General features: G+C 35.8%; 1 non-coding gene across 1 annotated transcript; it reads left to right on the top strand.

The window, feature by feature from the left end:
• Nucleotides 1-16,718: 16,718 nt before the first annotated feature.
• LOC122911062 lies at nt 16,719-16,848 on the top strand. Its single transcript, XR_006385387.1, has one exon. It is a non-coding gene; the product is annotated as a small nucleolar RNA SNORA20 (small nucleolar RNA).
• Nucleotides 16,849-21,952: the final 5,104 nt, after the last annotated feature.

The raw sequence follows: 21,952 nt of genomic DNA, 5'->3' as shown, positions 1-21,952 counted from the left end.
TGAGTACTCTGCAAGGTGATGTTTGAGACTGTATGAATATTTTGTTCTCCAGTGATCCTTCCTTTGATGGTTTTGGAATCCATCAATCATCAATACATGTTGCTTAGATTAATCATTATTCTGGTGCCAGCAAAAGTGTGATTTTCCAATTTTATAATTTCCTCTGTATTTATTCATTGTTGTTTTTCTTTCAAGAAAAATTCTTCATTCTCTCTCTCCCCAACACTTGAAATTATTATTTTGGGATATCATTATGAACTGATGGACTCCTTCTTCTTCAATGTATTATAATTTATTCCACTCATTTTTATGTTGCATGGGTTATTCCAGTGAAAACCCTGCTAAGCTCTGTTATCTGAAATTTTCCTATGCACTTATATATTAGAAATAAGCTTTGAAGATAATTCAAAATAATTTTTAGTCCAGTTATTTGTAGGAGTACATCAACTCCATTATCACATTTATTTTTACCTGTGGAAAATTATATAAATGGCTCAGCTTCAGTAATATATAAAGAGCTTGGAAGTCTCTGTCTTCACAAGAAAAAAGTTGAGCATATTGAAAATCAGTGATCTTTCTTGGACACAAACAAGGACTCAGGTCAAGCTGCTACCTCAAAACCATGCAAATTCAGAAAGTAACAACAAAGATCTGCTTACCTGGAGCAGAAGTCATGGTAGCCATAAACCAGTAGCAACAACTAAGTAGTAATTTTAATAATTTTTGTATGCTGAGTGTGTGGATTTGCATAAGAATGAGAAACTCCTGGGGTATACAGACTTAGGGGGAACCCCACACTTTAATGGTATTTGCCTCTAGGAACCCCACCATCCTCCTGGTGAAGAACCAAGGAAGATCTCCTGTGCTTCTGGTAGGGGGAGGGGAAACGTAAAATTTCAAAACATACTGAGATCATTCACCATAACAAAGTCCCATTCTCCAGGGTATAAGACTTTACCAGAGTCTTTTTTTTTTTTTTTTTAAACCGGAGTCTTATCCTACCTAGGGGAAGGCCATGCATACAACTCTGGTGCCACCTTGGCCCACCTAAGAGGGGGAGTAAAGCTAAGAAATATTGGTGAAGGTTACAGCCCAGTGACACATATCCACTAAAAACCAGATTTCTTTATAAGATTATAGAATACTCTTCCTAACCTATACCTTATATCTCCTCCCGACCCCACACACACACAACAGAGGCACCATATAATAGTGAGTTAAAGCTGAAAGGACAGCAAGATAGTAGCTGAGAAGTTCTTAAGGAAACTTAAAGTGATTAGGAAGACAAAAACAAAGACAAGGTATTTGAAGCCTCTAGTATGTACAACTATATAAAATGTTGAACACTGCCAACTTCTAGATAGGTTAACATAAAACTTCACATTAAAGACCAATTTACCTCAGTTCCTATTACTTAATACATTGTGTCTAACTTTCAACAAAAAGTTATAAGGCATTCTAAATGGCTAAATACATAAATAAATAAAATGACAGTGTCCTCTATTGATGAAGACATTTTCCCCATTCACCTGAATGTTAGATGGGATTGCCCAGAAAATTCCTTTGTTATGTTTGGGTTGTGAAATGCCATATGTAATATCTGATTTCTGCCTATAAAAAAGCAGTATGGTGACTTATATTACATGAAGAGAAACTTAATTATTGATTTAGAATTAGATCAAATAATATGTAAATTAAAAAGTATAATTAAAAAGTAATATTAGATCAATAGACCAAAAAAAAAAAAAAAAGAATGCTAAACCCCAACCAAACAACCTGATTATTTTCCTTAGGAACAGAGAAACTGAAGTGAAATATTTGCATTGAAGGGACCTGCTGGTTTTATGGTCACATCTGCTAACCAGTCTGTATGCTTGGCTCATAGAGATCCCCATGACTGTTAAAAAAAAGTTTCTTTCAGAAACATTTCCCCTTCATGTATCCTAGCATATTTCAGCAGTCTGTGTTCCCAAAACTCATGGTTGAAAAACATTCAACCTCATGCCTACATTTCCTGAAAAGAAGATCAGTCCAGAGGTGATTCAGTAACACATGAAGCTTGCTCTCCAGACACAAATATGAAATACAAATCAGAACACTGGCATAAAAATGACAGAAACCTCATCATATTGAGTTGGGAAGTCAACCTTATTATTAGTTAACAAGGACTGAGTGTTCTTTGGCATTCGGTGGTGCCAACAAAGGGCTAGATGCTGTAGAGAACACGGAATTAGACAAAGTTCTTGCCCAGGGGGCTCATAATCAAATTAGACAAACCAGACACTCACATAGTCCAGCAGTCTGGAGTGGGAAAAGTTGGGTTTATATGGGGGAACCTAAGGTCACTCTCTCTATAAGCAAACTCAGTTTGCCTCCAACAAGCTTGCTCTCTTGTGTTTCTCCTAAACACAAGAGGAAAATCTTAACATTCTTTCTCATGATTTCCATTTCAACATCACCCAGGAAGTCTGTTTTGCAAGAAAATGCTGTTGAGTTTTTATTGTCATGTGACAGGATTTAGGATAAATTCTACAAAGCACATGGTCTGATTTACTGGAGAAGAAAGGGCAAAATCCCAAGTCCAGAGACACTGGAAAGAGATGAAAAGTAGGAGAACATTTCTTACCTCGGCTATCAGAGCCAGATTTCTGCTGAGCTTGCAGCACACATTCAGCCATTTTAGGATGGATCCATTCTTACCTGTAATCTGTCATGAGCCGTGAAGTTTGCATAAGCAGCCTTGACAAGTGAGCAAGGCTGGTTAGTACCAGACAGTCTGGATTTGAATTGTCAGTTTTTTTTTACAGGAGATTTGTGGGTATACCTGTTAACCAGAAATTGGAAACCTTGGGCCTTTGTGATAGTTCCAATATGGGAATGCCCCTGTTTACATGGGGCATTTAAAAAGCATACATTTAAAAAGCAACAGCATACATGTGCAAACTAAGCTCAAGATCAGGTTAGATGATTTCTGATGTCCTCCACTTAATAATTACCTTCCTCATAGACCTTAGCCTTCTGTGTTATGATCACCACCTTTTTGTTTATAAACCATCCTCCAGCACCTATGTAATACTTGACACATAGATAGGTTCCAATAAAAATTTTTGAATGAATAAATGCCATAAAGGATATAAACTGGCTCTGACTTAGAAATCCCAAGGAGAACTCAAATACAACGACTTTCAAGGGTCTTCACATAGTTCCCAAAACCCCATTAAGTTTTCTTTTTAACTGTCTAGGGAAACTTAATTATTGATTTAGAATTAGATCAAATAATATGTAAATTAAAAAGTACAATTTAGGGGCGCCTGGGTGGCTCAGTGGGTTAAGCCGCTGCCTTCGGCTCAGGTCATGATCTCAGGGTCCTGGGATCGAGTCCCGCATCGGGCTCTCTGCTCAGTGGGGAGCCTGCTTCCTCCTCTCTCTCTCTCTGCCTGCCTCTCTGCCTACTTGTGATCTCTCTCTGTCAAATGAATAAATAAAATCTTTAAAAAAAAAAATTTTTAAAAAAAAGTACAATTTAAAAGTAATATTAAATCAATAGACCAAAATATTGAAGCATATAGAATGATTTCCATTATTGATTAGTTAGAATCACAGGAGTGGCAGCTCCCAAACTATCATCAATGCCATAGTTTCATGTATATATCATAAGGTATACATTATGTGTACAGAATTATGTCAGTCTTTTATTTTGTGTATATAACAGTATTAATACCATTTGAACTCAGAATAATAAATTAGCTGTTTTGAAAAAAACCTTTTGAACTTAAGAGCCATGTGGTTTTAATTAATGGTCTTACTTCTTTAAAAGTCACTGAAGATCTTAGAGATTTTAAATAGAGAAAATAACTGAAAAAAATCATTGTACAAATATGGTATATTACACAGTAGCTTCCAGCAAGCATGGTGGATTTATCTTCATTCTGTCTTGGGGCCCATAATCTGGTGACAGAAGATCAGAAGAGGTGTGCCTCACATGTCATGTAGACACATTAATCCTTTAACTAAGCTAACCCAACACTGCTCAAACTAGAGTGAATTTCTACTGTATATGTGTGAGTTATCTCTCCTCCCTGTAAAACAGGGCTCAGGAAAAGTTTGGAATTGCCTAAAAAATTTTCTTAAATTATTAGAATGAAAATATTTCTTGGTCTTCTGATAGGTTGAAAGGGTTGAGTTTTTAATTTAATCTTGAACTAGTTTCTCATGTCTTAATGTTATGGGGAAATGGCATCTTGGTATGGGTTGAGGAAACATTTTAGAGATTATCTCATTAATGAGTAAGCAGATTGGTTTTTTTCTTTTAAAGATTTTTTTTTGTATTAACATATGATGTATTATTTGCCCCAGAGGTACAAGTCTGTGAAAGATCAGGCTTACACATTTCACAGCACTCACCATAGCATATACCCTCCCCAATGTCCATAACCCAGCCACCTTATCAGTACCTCCCCACCTCCCAGCAACCCTCTGTTTATTTCATGAGTTAGGAGTCTCTTATGGTTTGTCTCCTTCTCAATCCCATCTTGTTTCATATTTTCCCTCCCTAACCCCCCATGACCCCCTGCCTAGCCTCTCAAATACCTCATATCAGAGAGATCATATAATAATCTTTCTCTGACTGACTTATTTCACTTAACATAATATCCTCTCATTTCATCCATGTCATTGCAAATGACAAGATTTCATTTTTTGATGGGTGCATAGTATTCCATTGTATATATATACCACCTCTTCTTTATCCATTCATCTTATGATGGACATCTAGACTCATTTCATAGTTTGGCTATTGTGGACATTGCTGCTGTAAAAATTTGGGTGCACATGCCCCTTTGGATCACTACATTTTTATCTTTACAGTAAATACTCAGTAATGCTAATGCTGGGTCATAGGGTGCCTCTATTTTCAACTTTTTGAGGAATCTCCATACTGTTTTCCAGAGTGGTTGCAACAACTTGCATTCCCACCAAGATTGTAGGAAAGTTCCCCTTTTTCTGCATCCTTGCCAACATCTGTCCATTCCTGACTTGTTAATTTTAGCCATCTGACTGGTATGAGGTGGTATCTCATTGTGGTTTTGGTTTGTATTTCCCTGATGCCAGGTGATGTGTATCACTTTTTATGTGTCTTCTTTGCAGAAATGTCTGTTCATATCTTCTGCTCATTTCTTAGTTGGATTATTTGTTCTTTGGGTGTTGGGTTTGATAAGTTCTTTATAGATTTTTGAATACTAGCCCCTTATCTATTATGCCATTTATGAATATCTTCGAGTCTCTCAATTTTCTTTCAGTTTTGTTGACTGTTTCCTTTGCTGTGCAAAAGCTTTTGATCTTGATGAAGCCCTGATAACTCATTTTTGCCCTTCCTTCCCTTGCTATGGCCATGTTTCTAGGAAGAAATTGGTGCAGCTAAGGATGAAGAGGTTGCTGCCTGTGTTCTCCTCAAGGATTTTGATGGATTCCATTCTCACATTGAGGTTTTTCATCCATTTGGAGTCTATTTTTGTTTATGCTGTAAGGAAATGGTCCAGTTTCATTTTTCTGCATGTGGCTGCCCAATTTTCCCAACACCATGTTGAAGAAACTCTTTTTTCCATTGGACATTCTTTCCTGCTTTGTTGAGGATTAGTTGACCTTGTTGTTGAGGGTCAATTTCTGGGCTCTCTATTCTGTTCTATTGATCTATGTGTCTGTTTTTGTGCCAGTACCATACTGTCTTGATGATGACAGCTTTGTAATAGGAACTTGAAGTCTGGAATTGTGATTCCACCAACTTTGGCTTTCTTTTTCAACATTCTCTGGCTATTCAAGGTCTTTTCAGGTTCCATATAAATTTTAGGATTATTTGTTCCATTTCTTTGAAAAAAGTTGATGGTATTTTGAAAGGGATTGCATTAAATGTGTAGATTGCTTTAGGTAGCATAGACATTTTCACAATATTTATTCTTCCAATCCATGAACATGGAACGTTTTTCCATTTCTTTTTGTCTTCCTCAATTTCTTTCATGAGTACTTTATAGTTTTCTGAGTACAGATTCTTTGCCTCTTTGGTTAGGTTTATTCCTAGATATCTTATGCTTTGGGGCACAAATTAAATGGGATCGACTCCTTAATTTCTCTTTCTTCTGTCCTGCTGTTGGTGTAGAAAAATGCAACTGATTTCTGTGCATTGGTTTTATATCCTGACACTTTACTGAGATCCTGTATGAGTTCTAGCAGTTTTGGAGTGGAGTCTTTTGGGTTTTCCACATAAAGTATCATATCATCTGCCAAGAGTGAGAGTTTGACTTCTTCTTTGCCGATTCAGATGCCTCTTATTTCCATTTGCTGTCTGATTGCTGAGGCTATGACTTCTAGTACTATGTGGAACAGCAGTGGTGATAATGGACATCCCTGCAGTGTTCCTGACCTTCAGTGAAAAGCTCTCGGTTTTTCTTCATTGAGAATAATATTCGCTGTGGGTTTTTCCTAGATGGCTTTGATGATATTGAGGTATGTACCCTCGATCCCTACACTTTGAAGAGTTTTGATCAAGAAGGGATGCTGTACCTTGTCAAATGCTTTTTCAGCATCAATTGAGAGTATTGTATGTTCTTGTTCTTTTTTTTTTATTAATGTATTGCATCTCATTGATTGATCTGTGGATGTTGAACCAACCTTGGAGCCCAGGAATAAATCCCACTTGGTCATGATGAATAATCCCTTTAATGTACTATTGGGTCCTATTGGCTAATATTTTGGTGAGAATTTTTACATCTGTGTTCATTAAGGATATTGGTCCACAATTCTCCTTTTTGAAGGGTCTTTGTCTGGTTTTGGGATCAAGGTGATGCTGGCCTCATAAAATGAGTTTGGAAGTCTTCCTTCCATTTCTAATTTTTGGGACAGTTTCAGGAGAATAGTTATTAATTCTTCTTTAAATGTTTGGTAGAAGTACCCTGGGAGGCCATCTGGCCCAGGGCTCTTGTTTTTTGGAAGATTTTTGTTGACTGTTTAAATATCCTTACTGGTTATGGATCTGGTCTTCTCAGGTTTTCTATTTCTTCCTGGTTCAGTTGTGGTAGTTTATATTTCTCTAGGAATGCATCCATTTCTTCCAGATTGTCAAATTTGCTGGTATATAGTTGCTCATAATATGTCCTTATAATTGTTTATATTCTTTGGTGTTGGTTGTGATCTCTCCTCTTTCATTAATTTGGGTCCTTTCTCTCTCTCTCGCTCTCTCTCTCTCTCTTTTTGATAAGTCTGGCCAGGGGGTTATCAATCTTATTAATTCTTCCAAAGTACCAGCTCCTAGTTTCATTGATTTGTTCTACTGTTCTTTTGGTTTCTGTTGCATTGATTTCTGCTCTGATCTTCATGATTTCTCTTCTGCTTGGTTTAGGCTTTCTTTGCTATTCTTTCTCCAGCTCCTTTAGGTTTAATGTTAGGTTGTGTACTTGAGACCTTGTTTCTTGAGAAAGGCTTTTATCACTATAGACTTTCCTCTTAGGACTCACATTGTTGTGTCTTTAGTTGCGTTTTCATTTTCAATTGTTTCTATAAATTTTTAAAGTTCTTCCTTAATTTCCTTGTTGACCCATTGATTCTTTAAAAAGATGCTCTTTAACCTCCATGTATTTGAGTTCTTTCCAACTTTCCTCTTGTGATTGATTTCTAGGTTCAGAGAATTGCAGTTTGAAAATATGCAGGGAATGATCCCAATCTTTTGGTACAGGTTGAGACCTGATATTTTGACCCAGGATGTGATCTACTCTGGAAAATATTTCATGTGCACTAGAGAAGAACGTATATTCGGTTGCTTGGGGATGGAATGTTCTGAATATATCTCTGATGTCCATCTTGTCTGGTGTATTATTTAAGTCCTTTATTTCCTTGTTGATCTTTTGCTTAGATGATTTGTCCATTTCAGTGAGAGAGGTGTTAAAATCCCCTACTATTATTTTATTATTGTCAGTGTGTTATTTTGATTTTTGTTATTAATTGGTTTATATAATTGGCTGCTTCTATGTTAGGAGCATGGATATTTAAAATTGTTAGATCTTCTTGTTGGACAGACCCTTTAAGTATGTTATAGTATCCTCCCTCATCTCTTTTTATAGTCTTTGGCTTAAAATCTAATTGATCTGATCTAAGGATTGCCACTCCAGCTTTCTTTTGATGTCCATTAGCATGGTAAATGATTTTCCACTTTAAATCTGGAGGTTTCTCTGGGTCTAAAATGAGTTTCTTGTAAACAGTATATTGATGGATTTTGGTTTTTTATCCATTCTGATACACTGTATATTTTGATTGTGACATTTAGCCCATTTACTTTCAGGGTACCTATTGAGAGATATGAATTTATTGCCATTGTATTGCCTGTAAGGTGACTTTCATTGTACTTGTCTCTGTTCCTTTCTGGTCTATTACTTTTAGGCTCTCTCTAGGCTTAGAGGATCCCTTTTAATATTTCCCTTAGGGCTGGTTTGCTGATTGCAAATTCTTTTAGTTTTTGTTTGTCCTGGAAACTTTTTATCTCTCCTTCTATTTTCAATGATAGTTTAGCTGGATATAGTATTCTTGGCTGCATATTTTTCTCATTTAGTGCTCTGAATATATCATGCCAGTTCTCTCTGGCCTGCCAGATCTCTGTGGATAAGTCTGCTGCTAATCTAATATTTCTACCATTGTATATTACAGACCTCTTGTCCTGAGCTGCTTTCAGGATTTTCTCTTTGTCACTGAGACTTGTAAATTTTACTATTAGATGACAGGGTGTGGACCTATTTTTATTGATTTTGAGGGGGGTTTTCTGTGCCTTCTGGATCTTGATGCTTGTTCCCATTGCCATATTAAGGAGATTCTCCACTATAATTCACTCCAATGTATCTTTTGCCCCTTTCTCTCTTTCTTCTTCTGGAATCCTAATTATTCTAATATTGTTTTGTCTTATGGTATCACTTATCTCTCAAATTCTCCCCTTGTGGGACAGTAGTTGTTTGTCTCTCTTTTGCCCTGCTTATTTATTCTTCATCATTTGTTCTTCTATATCACTAATTCTCTCTTCTGCCTCATTTATCCTAGCAGTAAGAGCCTTCATTTTTTATTGAACCTCATTTATAGCTCTTTCTATTTCAACTTGTTTAGATTTTAGTTCTTCTATTCCTCCGGAAGGAATTCTCTAACATCTTCCATGCCTTTTTCGAGCCCAGCTAGCTCAAAATGATTTGATAATCAAGTTATTTGATTTTCAGTGACTTGATAATCATCATTCTTAACTTTAGGTCTGACATATTACCGATACCTGTATTGATTAGGTCCCTAGTCATTGATACTGCATATTGTTCTTTTTTTTTTTTTTTTGGTGACGATTTTTTTCTGCCTTATCATTTTATCCAGATAAGAATATATGAATGAGGGAGTATGTACTAAATGGGTGGCAAAGACCCCAGAAATATATATGCTAATGAAATCAGCAAAGAACTGAAACTGAGGGGGAGAAGAAAGGGGAACAAAATAAAATAAAATAAATAAATAAAAATATAAAAATATAATTTTATATACAGAGATGATATAGATATAGATAGATATAGATATAGATATATCTACATCTAGATAGATAGAATGCTGAATAGAATAGAGCCACCCACTTGATTTAGGGTGTATTTTGGTCTCTTAGAAGAAACTACCTCCCAAGATTTTAAAGAAAGAAAAACTTATATATACACAAAAATAAGGGTAAACACAATGAAGGGATGGAATATGGCTGTAAATGTGAAAATTAAAAATTCTAAGAAAGGAATTGTTAAGATAAGTCAGTTGGAAAAAGAAAAAAAGATGAGGAGGAGAGAATGTGATCAGGCTGGAGACTAGAACAAAGCCATGGACTAGATTTAGGCTATATTTTGATCCATTAGAACAAATTGTATCCCTAAATTTTAAAGAAAAATAACCTATATGTATACAAAAAATAAGATCAAATATAATGAAAAGATAAAATATGACTATAACAATGAAAATTTTAAAAATTTCTTAAAAAGCTATTGATAAGATAAAATAGTTAAAGAACATTAAAATAGGAAAGAAGAAAGTTAATAAAAGTAGAATAAGAAAATAAAATAAAATAAATTTAACTTTGAAAGACTTAAAGATCGTGGGATAAAAGCCATGAATTCCATGTGTTGTTGCTTTCCCTTAGCTCTGGAGTTCCACAATTCTCATTGAATGGTGAACTTGGGTCTTGGCTGGAAGTTCTTGCTGACCTTCTGGGGGAGGGGCCTTTTACAGTGATTCTCAAATGTCTTTGCCCAAGGTGTAATTGTACTGCCCTTGTCAAGGGCCAGGCTAAGTAATCTGCTTGGGTTCACTTTCAGTACCTTTTATTCCCTGAATGCTTTCTGTACAGCTTTGGATGATGAGAATGGCTTTGGCAGCCTCCAAATCTCCACCCATAGGGGCCTAGAGCTTGGGCCCCCACTCCTCAATGTACCCTCAGAGAAAAGCAGTCAATCCTTCCCATCTCTCTGGTCTCTGGCTGCACTGAGCTCAACTGGCCTTTGACCAACTGTTTCTATCTCTGGTGCACAGTCCCATTTGGAGTCTCCAAACCCAGCAGATTCCTGTCACATGTTCCTGTGCCACTCCTCCTGGAGGAGGAAGAAGAGGTCTCTCTGGATCTTCCCCTTGTGGGGTCCCTGCACAAAGAGCAGTGGCCTGATTGTGCCTTGGATCACCATTTAAAGTACCCTGATCTGAGAGCTCACTCCTTGGCTCCATCTCTGTAGCCAGCTTCTCCACTCTGATACCTAACACACTTTGCCACACTCAGACACCCCTGGTCTTTCTGTAAACACAGAGGTCCTGAGACCACACTGTCCCCATGAAGGCTCCTCCCCCAACATAGCCTCTGGAATGACGTCAAGCAGACTTCAAAAAGTTCCAATTTTTTCTCCATTGTTCTCTCACTTTTCAGGAGCCAGGCCCTCCCCCCACAGTCTATCTTCCCATCACTTTGGATTCACTTCTCCACACGTCCTACCTTCTGGAAAGTGGTCAATTTTTTTATTCCTAGAATTGCTGCTCTTCTTCTCTTCTATCTCCTATTGAGTTTGTGGGTGTTCAGAATGGTTTGATAACTATCTAGCTGAACTCCTGGGACCTGATGATATTTCAGTCTCCTACACCACCACCATCTTGCTTCCTCCACCTGAAAAATTATTTTTAATGCCAAAAGCTGAGTTCTCTTTAGGTGGCTGCTACCACCTGACTTACACCCAGGACAGGCTAGAGGTAGGCCTCTTTTATGTTCTAGGTGTTTGTGATGACATGAATTATAATGGGGAAAGAAAGAGCAATTTTTAAGGTTTTGGCTGGTTTAAAAAATAAATGAATTTCCAGTATCGAATTTTAAAAATTTACATTTGCAAGTCTTTCTATTTTCTGTTGCTTCTTTGGTTTTGAATTAAATATTTTTGTTGAAATGACAGGTTTTCAGAATACTCTCACTACTATTGTGCTTTCTACTTACATGATTCTAATACACTGGTGTCTTACTTTATCCTTTTCAGTTTCCAGAAGACTAGGAGACTTTTATTCACAAACACGTTGAAAACAAAACAAAAAAACTCATTCCCAGTTAGTGCTGCACCACCATATTTTCTATTGTGCTATTTTGTTCAAACCAATATTTTGGTCAAGTAATAAGGGATAAGAAAAATAATTAATAACTTATCATAAATTGTCCTGATATGACAAAGCAAAAAGTGACTGTGGACTAGGTTAAGCAAACATGTGTTAATATTACTCTAAATAGTATTTGATTTGATTGATTGATTTTTTTAGAACATTAATTTTTAATGCTTTGATTTTACTCCTTTTTAAATCTCATTGATATATATATTGCAAAGAACTGATATCATGTTTAGGTATAGGAAAATATTAACTTACACTTTGTGTTATTCCTGCTAAGAACCTCAAAAATAATTTTAAGGGCCTGTGTTGTAAATATTAAGGGCTAGGTGCTACTTTATAGAATAATTTGTGTTCTGTTAAATAAAATATTTACATAAAAATGAATTGGACATTATAAAAATGTTTTTAAGATATAAATATATAAATAAAATAAAGATAAAATGTAATTATATAATCAAATGCTAATCAAAACTATTGTTTTGTAGTATATCCTTCCAAGCATTTTTCTGGTCATATACAAAAAAGTTTTTTGTTTGTTTGTTTGTTTTTGTTTTTGTTTTGTTTTTTTGAGATTGAAGGAGCAGTGGGGCAGAGGGAGAGAAGGAATCTGAAGCAGGTCCATGCCCAGCAGGGAGCCCAATGTAGGGTTTGATCTCACAATCCTGAGATTATAACCTGAACTGAAATCAAGAGTTGGATGCTTAACTGACTTAGTCACCCAGAAACCCTAGAAATAATTATTTTTAATAAAAATGATATAATGTTGATAATTATTTCATACTTTAATTTTTATTTTTTTAATTTAGTTTTAATTCCACTATAGTTAACATACAGTATTGTATTAGTTTCAGGTATACACAATGTAGTGATTCAGCAGTTCCATATGTTATTCAGTGCACATCAAGATAAGTGTACTTTTATTCCCCTTTCTCTATTTCATCCATCCCCTCACTCACCTTCCCTCTGGAAAGGGAAGGTGAGTGTTTTATAGTTAAGAGTGTGTTTTTTGGGGTGTGTGTTTGTCTCTCTCTTTTTCTCCTTTCCTTGTTTGTTTTGTTTCTTAAATTCCACATATGAGTGGAATCATATGGTATTTGTCTGTCTCTGACTGACTTATTTCACTTAGCATTATACTTTCTAGATCCCCCATGTTGTTGTATATGGCATGATTTCATTCTTTTTATGACCGAATATTCCATTTTATATATATCATTTTTATCCATTCATCTATCAATGGACACTTGGGCTTCTTCCATAAGTGGCTATTATAAACAATGGCTATTATAAACCTCCATTATGTTTTCCACAGTGGCTGTGCTTGTTTGCCTTCCTACCAACAACACGAAAGTGTTCTTTTTTCTCCACATCCTTACCAACATCTGTTGTTTCCTTTTTATTTAAATTTAAATTAAATTAATTAACATATATTACATCATTTGTTTCAGATGTAGTGTTCAATAATTCATCAGTTGTATATAACACCAAATGTCATCTCATCACATGCCTTCCTTAATGCCCATCACCCAGTTACCCCAGCCCCCCTCACAGCTCTCTCCAGCAACTGTCAATTTGTTTCCTATAGTTAAGAGTCTCTCATAGTTCTGCTCCCTCCGATGACTTCTCTCCTTTTCTCTAAGATCCTCTGTGGGTTTTCTTATATTCCACATGAGTGAAATCATTTGACAATTGTCTCTCTGATAGACTTTTTCACTCAGCATAATACTCTCCAGTTCCGTGCACATCGATGTAAATGTAAGTATTCCTATTTTCTGATGGCAGAGTAATATTTCACTGTATACATATACCACATCTTTATTCATTCATCTGTCAATGGATATCTTGACTCTTTCCATAATTTGGCTATTATGGACATTGCTGCTATAAACATTGGAGTGCCGGTGTCCCTTTGGATCAACACATTTGTATCTTTGGGGTAAAAACCTAGTAGTGTAATTGCTGGTTTGTAGGGTAGCTCTATTTTTAACTTCTTGAGGAAACTCCATACTGTTTTCCAGAGTGGCTGTACCACCTTGCATTCTTACCAGCAGTGTAAGAAAACACGAACTTTGACCCCAGCCACAGCAACTTCTTACTAGACACATCTCCAAAGGCAAGGGAAACAAAAGCAAAAATGAACTATTGAGATTTCATCAATATAAAAAGCTTCTGCACAACAAAGGAAACAACCAACAAAACTAAAAGGCAACCTATGGAATGGGAGAAGAATTTACAAATGACACATCAGAAAAAGGACTAGTATCCAAGATCTATAAAGAACTTATCAAACTCAATACCCAGAAAACAAATAATCCAGTCAAGAAATGGGGAGAAGACTTGAACAGACATTTCTCAAAGAAGACATACAAATGGCCAACAGACACATGAATAATGCTCCACATTACTTGGCATCAGGGAAATACAAATCAAAACTACAATGGGATTCCACCTCTCACCAGCCAGAATGGCTAAAATTAACAAGTCAGGAAATAGCAGATGTTGGTTAGGATTTGGAGATAGGGAACCAACATCTGTTCTTTCTTGTGCTATTGATTTAACCATTCTGTTAAGTGTGAGCTGATATCTTACTTTATTTTTGATTTGTATTTCCCTGATGCCAAGTGATGTTAAGCATCTTTTCATGTGTCTACTAGCTATCTGTATGTCTTCTTTGAAGAAATGTCTGTTCATGTCTTCAGCCCATTTTTAAATTGGATTGTTGGTTTTGGGTGTTTGTGTTGGGTTGTATAAGTTCTTTATATATTTTGGATACTAACCCTTTCTTGAACATGTCATTTGCAAATATCTTTTCCCATTTCATAAGTTGTATTTTTGTCTTATTGTTTCCTTTGCTGTGAAGTTTTTTTTTTTTATGTAGTCACGATAATTTATTTTTGCTTTTATTTTCTGTGCCTCAGGAGACATCTCTAGAAAAATGTTTATGGTCAATGTCAGAGAAATTACTTCCTGTGCTCTCTTAAGATTTTTATATATACAGTATCATATCATCTTCAAATAGTGAAAGTTTTACTTCTTTCTTACTAATTTGGATACATTTTTTTTCTTTTTGTTATCTAATTTCTGTGGCTTGGACTTCCAGTACTATGTTGAATAAAAGTGTAGAGACTGGACATCCTTGTCTTATTGCTGATCTTAGAGGAAAAGCTATTAGTTTTTCACCATTGAGAATAATATTAGGTGTGTTTTTTTTCATGTATGATCTCATTATATTGAGTATGTTCCCTCTAAACCTATTTTCTTGAGAATTTTTATCATAAGTGGATGTTGTACTTTGTCATATTCTTTTTCTGCATCTGTTGAAATGGTATGATTTTTATCCTTTCTCTTATAGACATGATGTATCATTTTGATTGATTTGTGAATATTGATCCATAGTTTCATCCTGGGAATAAATCCTGCTTGATCATGGAGAATGATATTTTTAATGTATTCTGGGATTCTGTTTGCTAATATTTAGTTGGGAATTGTTACATATATGTTCATCAGAGATATTACTCTGTAATTTTCTTTTTTGTGGTGTCTATCTGATTTTGTTTTTGGAACAATGCTGTCTTCATAAAGTTAATGCAAAGGTTTTCCTTCTATTTTGGGGGCTGGTTTGAGAAGAATAGATATTAACCCTTTTAAATATTTGGTAGAATTTGCTTGTGAAGCTGTCTGGTCCTGTATTTTTTTGTGTTGGGAATTTCTTGATTACTAATTCAATTTTATTGCTGGTAATCAGTCTGTTCATATTGTCTATTTCTCCCTGCTTCATTTTGTTAGGTTATCTTTTTCTAGGAATTTATTCATTTCTTCTAAGTTGTCCAATTTTTTGGCAAATAATTTTTCATAACATTCTCTTACAATCATTTGTATTTTTTTTAAAGATTTTATTTATTTATTTGACAGAGAGAAATCACAAGTAGATGGAGAGGCAGGCAGAGAGAGAGAGGGAAGCAGGCTCCCTGCTGAGCAGAGAGCCCGATGCGGGCCTTGATCCCAGGACCCTGAGATCATGACCTGAGCCAAAGGCAGCGGCTTAACCCACTGAGCCACCCTGCTGTGTGTCAGTTGTGATTTCTCCTTTTTCATTTGTAGTTTTGTTTATTTGAGTTCTCTCTCTTTTTCTGATGAGCCTGGTAGAAGTTTATCAATGTTATTGATTTTTTCAAAGAGCTCCTTGTATTATTGATCTTTCTATTTTTTTGTTGTTGTTGTTGTTTAAAAAACTAAAATGAACTAAAAAGTTTCTATAGCACTTATTTCTGCTCTCATTTTTATTATTTTCTTCTCTCTTGGTTTTGGGTTTTGTCTGTCTTTTTCTAGCTCCTTAGATATAAGGTTAAGTTGTTTATTTGAGATTTTTCTTGCTTTTTTAGGTAGGCCTATCTTGCTATAAATTCCCTCTTGAAACAGTTTTGGCTGTATCACAAAGATTCAGAACCATTGTAATTTCTTTTTCATTTCTCTCCATGTACTTTTTCATTTCTTCTTTGATTTCTTGGTTGACTCATTCATTGTTTACTAGCATGTTGTGCAACCTTAATATATTTGTGCTATTTTCAGATTTTTCTTGCAGTTTATTTCTAGTTTCACAGAGTTTTATTCAGAAAAGATGCATGATACATCTTCAATATTTTCTAATTTGGTGAAACTTGTTTCATGGTCTAATATGTAATCTAATCTGAGATTGTTCCATCTGCACTCAAAAAGAATGTGTATTCTGCTCTTTTAGGATGGAATTTTCTGAATATACCTATTAAATCCATCTAGTCCATCTAGTTCATTCAAAGCCACTCTTTCCTTGCTGATTTTTGGTTTGGATGATCTATCCATTAATGTAAATGAGGTGTTAAAGTCCCCTACTATTATTGTATTACTATTGCTTAATTCCTTTATGTTAACCATGAATTGTTTTATGTATTTTTGTGCTCCTATGTTGGGTACATATATATTTGAAATTGTTATATCTGATTAGATTGTCCCCCTTATTATTATATAGTGTCCTTCTTTGTCTCTTGCTAAAGTGTATTTTGTTCCTTTCCATTGATTTACTACTCTATTCTTTTAGTGATATGAGCAGTTATACACAGGGGAGAGAACAATATTAGGCTGTTGTAAATGAAGATGGAATAACCATTTCATCTCTTCTACAAAGTCCAGGTATTGTTTCCATGTCTGAATGAACCATGTAAGTAGGAGTCAATCAAATTGATTATGGCAAATATCTATATAAATTGATTTTATGAAAATATTGATTTAAGAATTTCACTTTGTTTTTAAAGTAGTACTAAGACTCATACATCTGCATTAATTATCTTATGTGGGACAAATGATTTCACATGTGATGAGATGGAGTGCTCTCTACATGATAAATTTTGTGTTTTGAAGAGAGTTTTGGACTCAAAATCCATGGTTCCAGGTAGGGATGCTGTAGAAGCAACCCCTTTCATATACGTTGAAAACCATACAACCAGCATGGGATCTCAAAAACAGCTTGGTATTGTGGAGTTTGCAAGATCTCTTTTTCTTCTTCTTCTTTTTTTTTTTTTTTTAAAGATTTTATTTATTTATTTAGTTGACACAGAGAGAGAGAACCCAAGTAGGCAGAGAGGCAGGCAGAGAGAGAGGAGAATGTAGGCTCCCCGCCAAGCAGAGAGCCAGATGTGGGGCTTGATCCCAGGACTCTGAGACCGTGACCTGAGCTGAAGTCAGAGGCTTAACCCACTGAGCCACTCAGGCGCCCCATGAGATCTCTTATTATTCCTGACAAAACTAGCAATTAATGCTGCCTCAAACTCCACATGTTTTTATCGCAAATTTAAGAGCTTTCAGTAATGAGGTTCAAGTTAACCAAGAATGCAAAAATCTAAAATGGATTGGTCTTGATTTTGTCAATGGTAAACCTTGAAAGAACGAACAAGCAAGGGTATTTAAACCAACCATAGTGAAAGTTAAGAGTTTGAAATTTGAACAGAGTTTGAAATTTCAAAATTGAATAGAAGCTTCAATTAACATTCTTCAAATGGATGATCTTATCAAATTACACCTGGAAAGCAAAGATAAGCATTGAAGTTATGAAGATGTCATTACTCAGGAGTCCCTGATGACTGATCTGATTTTTATTTATAACTTTATTAGGTGCCATTTTCTTGTACCTTGAGTATTGTACATTAAAAATAATGAGCTGTCCAGGAAAAAAAAAAAAAAAGTCCAGTGTGTCTGTAATTTGTATTGGTACCATCATAAATTCAAACCTCTATTCCTTTTTTTTTTTTTTTTTTTAAAGATTTTATTTATTTATTTGACAGACAGAGATCACAAGCAGGCAGAGAGGCAGGCAGGCAGAGAGAGGAGGAAGCAGGCTCCCCGCTGAGCAGAGAGCCCGATGTGGGACTCGATCCCAGGACCCTGGGATCATGACCTGAGCCGAAGGCAGCGGCTTAACCCACTGAGCCACCCAGGTGCCCCTCAAGTTTTAAAGATTTTATTTATTTATTTATTTGAGAGAGCGATAGAATGAGAGAGAGAGAGAGAGCACGAGAGGGGAGAGGTCAGCAGGAGAAGCAGATTCCCTGCTGAGCAGGGAGCCTGAAGTGGGACTTGATCCCAGGACTCTGGGATCATGATCTAAGCCAAAGGCAGTTGCTTAGCCAACTGAGCCCCCCAGACACCCTATTTCCTTACTTTTAATCTGCATGTGTCCTTGGGTCTGAAATGAGTTTCTTGTAGGCAGCATGTAGATGGGTGTTGTTTTTCTATCCATCCCTTCACCCATGTCATTTGATTGGAAGATTTAGTCCATTTACTTTGGAAGTAATTATTGATATATATTTATTACCATTCTGTTACTTGTTTTGTGGTTGCTTTAATAACTTTTTTCTGATCCTTTCTTTTCTTGCTTTCTTTCATTTTTGCTGGCTTTCTTTGGTGATATGCTGGTGATATACTTGGATTCCTTTCTCTTTGCATATTTATTACTGATTTTTGATTCATGTTTATCATTAGATTGTACATAACATCTTATTCGTACAACAGTCTATATATTAAGTCGATGGTTCCCTATATTTGAACCCACTCTTTACTCCTCTTCCCCCATGTTTTATGTATTCGGTGGCAAATACCTTTTATTTTGTGAATCCCTTGAGTGATTTTTATAGATAAATATATTTTTAACTGCTTTTATGTTTTCTACCTCTCATACTCTTATGTTCTTTCCTTTCCACTCAAAGAGTACTCTTTAACATTTATTATAGGGCTGGGTTAGTACTCATGAATTCTTTTAGCTTTTGTTTATCTGAGAAACTCCTTGTGTCTTCTATTCCGAATGATAGCCTTATTGGCTATGGATTTTTCCTTTCAGCACTTTGAATATTTCATGGCACTCACTTCTGGCCTGAGTTTCTGCTGAAAACTCCGCTGATAGCTTTATGAAGTTTCCCTTGTATGTAACTGTCGCATCTCTAGCTGCTTTAAAAAATTTTCTCTTTATCATTACTTTTTTTGCCATTTTAATTACTCTGTATTTTGGTGTGGACCTCCTCAGGTTGATTTTGTTGGGGGAATCTCTATACTTACTGGATCTGGATATCTGTTTCCTCCCCATATTAGGGATGTTTTGGCTATTATTTCTTTTTCACTTCTCTTCTTTTCTTTTCCTTTCCTTATTATTTATTATTTTTTATTTTTATTAAATTCAATTAACCAACATATAGTAGTATATCATGAGTTTTTGATGTAGTGTTCAGTGATTCATTAGTTGTATATAACACCCAGGGCTCATCACTATTATTTCTTCAAATAAATTTTCTGTCCTCTCTTCTCTTTCTTCTTCTGGGATTCCTATAACACTTGATGGAGGTTCTGAATTCCCTTATTCTTATTTTACATATTTTTTTTTCCTCTTACCTGTTCAGCTTGATTACTCCTATTATTCTGTCTTCCAGGTCACTAATTTGTTCCTCTGTTGCCTTTAGCCTGCTATTTATCCTATCTAGTATATTTTCAATTTCATTTATTGTGTTCATCCCTGATTGGTTCTTTTTTATTTTTTTGTTTGTTTGTTTATTGTCTCACTGATGTCCTCCACTCTTTTCTCAAGTCCAGTGAGTATCTTTGTGACTTTTACTTTAAATTCTCTACCAGGCATATCATTTATATGCATTTCACTTTGGTCTCTTGCTGTGGTTTTGTCCTATTCTTTCATTTGGGACATATTACACTGTCTTCTCATTTTTTTTCTGACTTTTTGTCTGTTTCTCTGTGTATTAGGAAAGTCAGCTGTTTTTCCTGCTCTTGAAAAAAATGGCTGTATGAAGAAAAGATCCTGTAGTGACCTGCAATAAAGTGTCCCTAGTTACCCAGAACCTATTTCTTCGGGGAGTATCTTCTATGTCTATTATATGGACCCTGCTCTTTTGTCCTGGTTGATTTTTCTTTCAGTCCAGTCATCTGCAGAGGTTCTCTTTACCTGTTGTAGGCAGGATTTGGTCCAGCATGGGATGGGGCACCCAGATTTAAAAGATGTGCCTCAGGCTTCTTCAGGGCCCACTGCTGCCACAGCCACCACCAAAATGCTTGGGTTGGGAGATATGGCAGTGGCATATGGCAGGTCTCCTGGGGGAGGGGACCTATAGCACTGGGACTGAGGCAGACATGATTGGTAAGGGTGGATCTGCTGAAGACCTGGGGGTGGGCAGGTAAACTTGATGTAAGCAAGTTAGTGATCATGGGCAGTTTGTGGTTCCTACATGTGGCCATGTGTTTATGCTGAGGAGCAAGGGAGGGAGATATCACCTGACAGTTTCTTTGTTCCTGGAGGAGCCTCCCTCTAAGATGAGTAAATAATTTTCCCTCCCATATGTCCCAGGAGTTTTTTAAACTGCTGCTGCTTCTACCCTATATCTCTGTGGGCTGTTTGTTGTGTTGTCTCGTTAAGGGAGGGGACTAATCTTCCTATTGCCCTCAAGGCTCTCCCAGAACTGAGCCCACTGATTTTTAAAATTCTAGGCTTTAAGTCCTTTTGGTTGTAAGAACTCACAAAATCCAGTTCCTCTCACTTTCAAAGCCAAATGTTACAGGTATTTGTGTTCCCATGCTATCTCCGTGGTGTGAGCCTATTTCTCACCCTTCATCATGCCTGCAGCTCCCTCCCAACCACAGACAGTCGCAGTCCATTTCATTCCCCAGCACATCTCCATCCTTCCTACCCTCTTTGATGTGGCCTCTTCTCTACCTATTGCTATGGAATTTGTTTTGCCAGTCTTCTGGTTGTTTTCTGGGTTATTTATACTGATGCAAGTGTTACCTAATTGTATCGATGAGATCTGGTGAACTTAGAGTCGTCCTACTCTGCTATTCTCCTAACCTCTCTGCTATAGTCTAATTGTTAAATGAATAACATAGGACTATTTTAATACCAATGTATATTTACATTGTCATTTTTAGTGACTATGAAATATCATAATTTAGCAAAATCTCAAATAGTGGATGGTCAAGTTTTCTGGGGGTGAGGACATTTAGAAATATTCCTAAAATGAGACAATTATGCATGTATCTTTATGTAACTCCTGTTACTTCTTTAGGATAAGCTTTTGGAAATGAGACTGCTGGACCAAAGAGGAATCATTTTTCATGGGATTGGAACATATTGAGAAATTGTTTCCCGCATTTACTTATGCTTCCAACAACAGTGTACCTGTATTTCTACCCACTATTATTATTGAAATATATCATTCAGCTTTTTATTTCTTGCTAAACTGGTGAGTGGGAGATAATAGTATGTTGAATTGGAATAAAGTTTCTACTTTAATCCTAAAATTATATTTATTCATTGACTGTTTGATTATTGCTTTTAATAATTAAATTCTGCAGCTCATGCTAGACTTTAAGGGAATATGTAGACGTATACATATTTTAGATAAAGAACAATTACTTTTTCTAGCCTCTGATTTCTGTCAAATTCAAAATATCCAATAGACTCTATGTGGGGAAAATTTATACTTATTTAGGCCACTTGCTTTATCCATCAACAGAAAATAGAAAGATTAGATATTAAAATAGTAATTTTATATCTTGTTTATATTTTGTTATTTATTGAGAGTTCTGTGTTCCATGTCCTGAATTAAACTTTTTACATGAGTAGTCTATGTTTTCCTTACCTGTTCTTATGTAGTAACAGTAAAGTATTCCCATTGTAAAAGGTGCCATTGCCATGGCTCTAAGTGATAAAACCATAATCTGAGTCCAAGTTTGTGTGGGACCAGTTAGAATT

Source organism: Neovison vison, chromosome 6, assembly GCF_020171115.1.
Source record: "Neovison vison isolate M4711 chromosome 6, ASM_NN_V1, whole genome shotgun sequence".
NCBI classification, from domain to species: domain Eukaryota; kingdom Metazoa; phylum Chordata; class Mammalia; order Carnivora; family Mustelidae; genus Neogale; species Neogale vison.
This window is presented reverse-complemented; position numbering and strand designations above follow the sequence as displayed.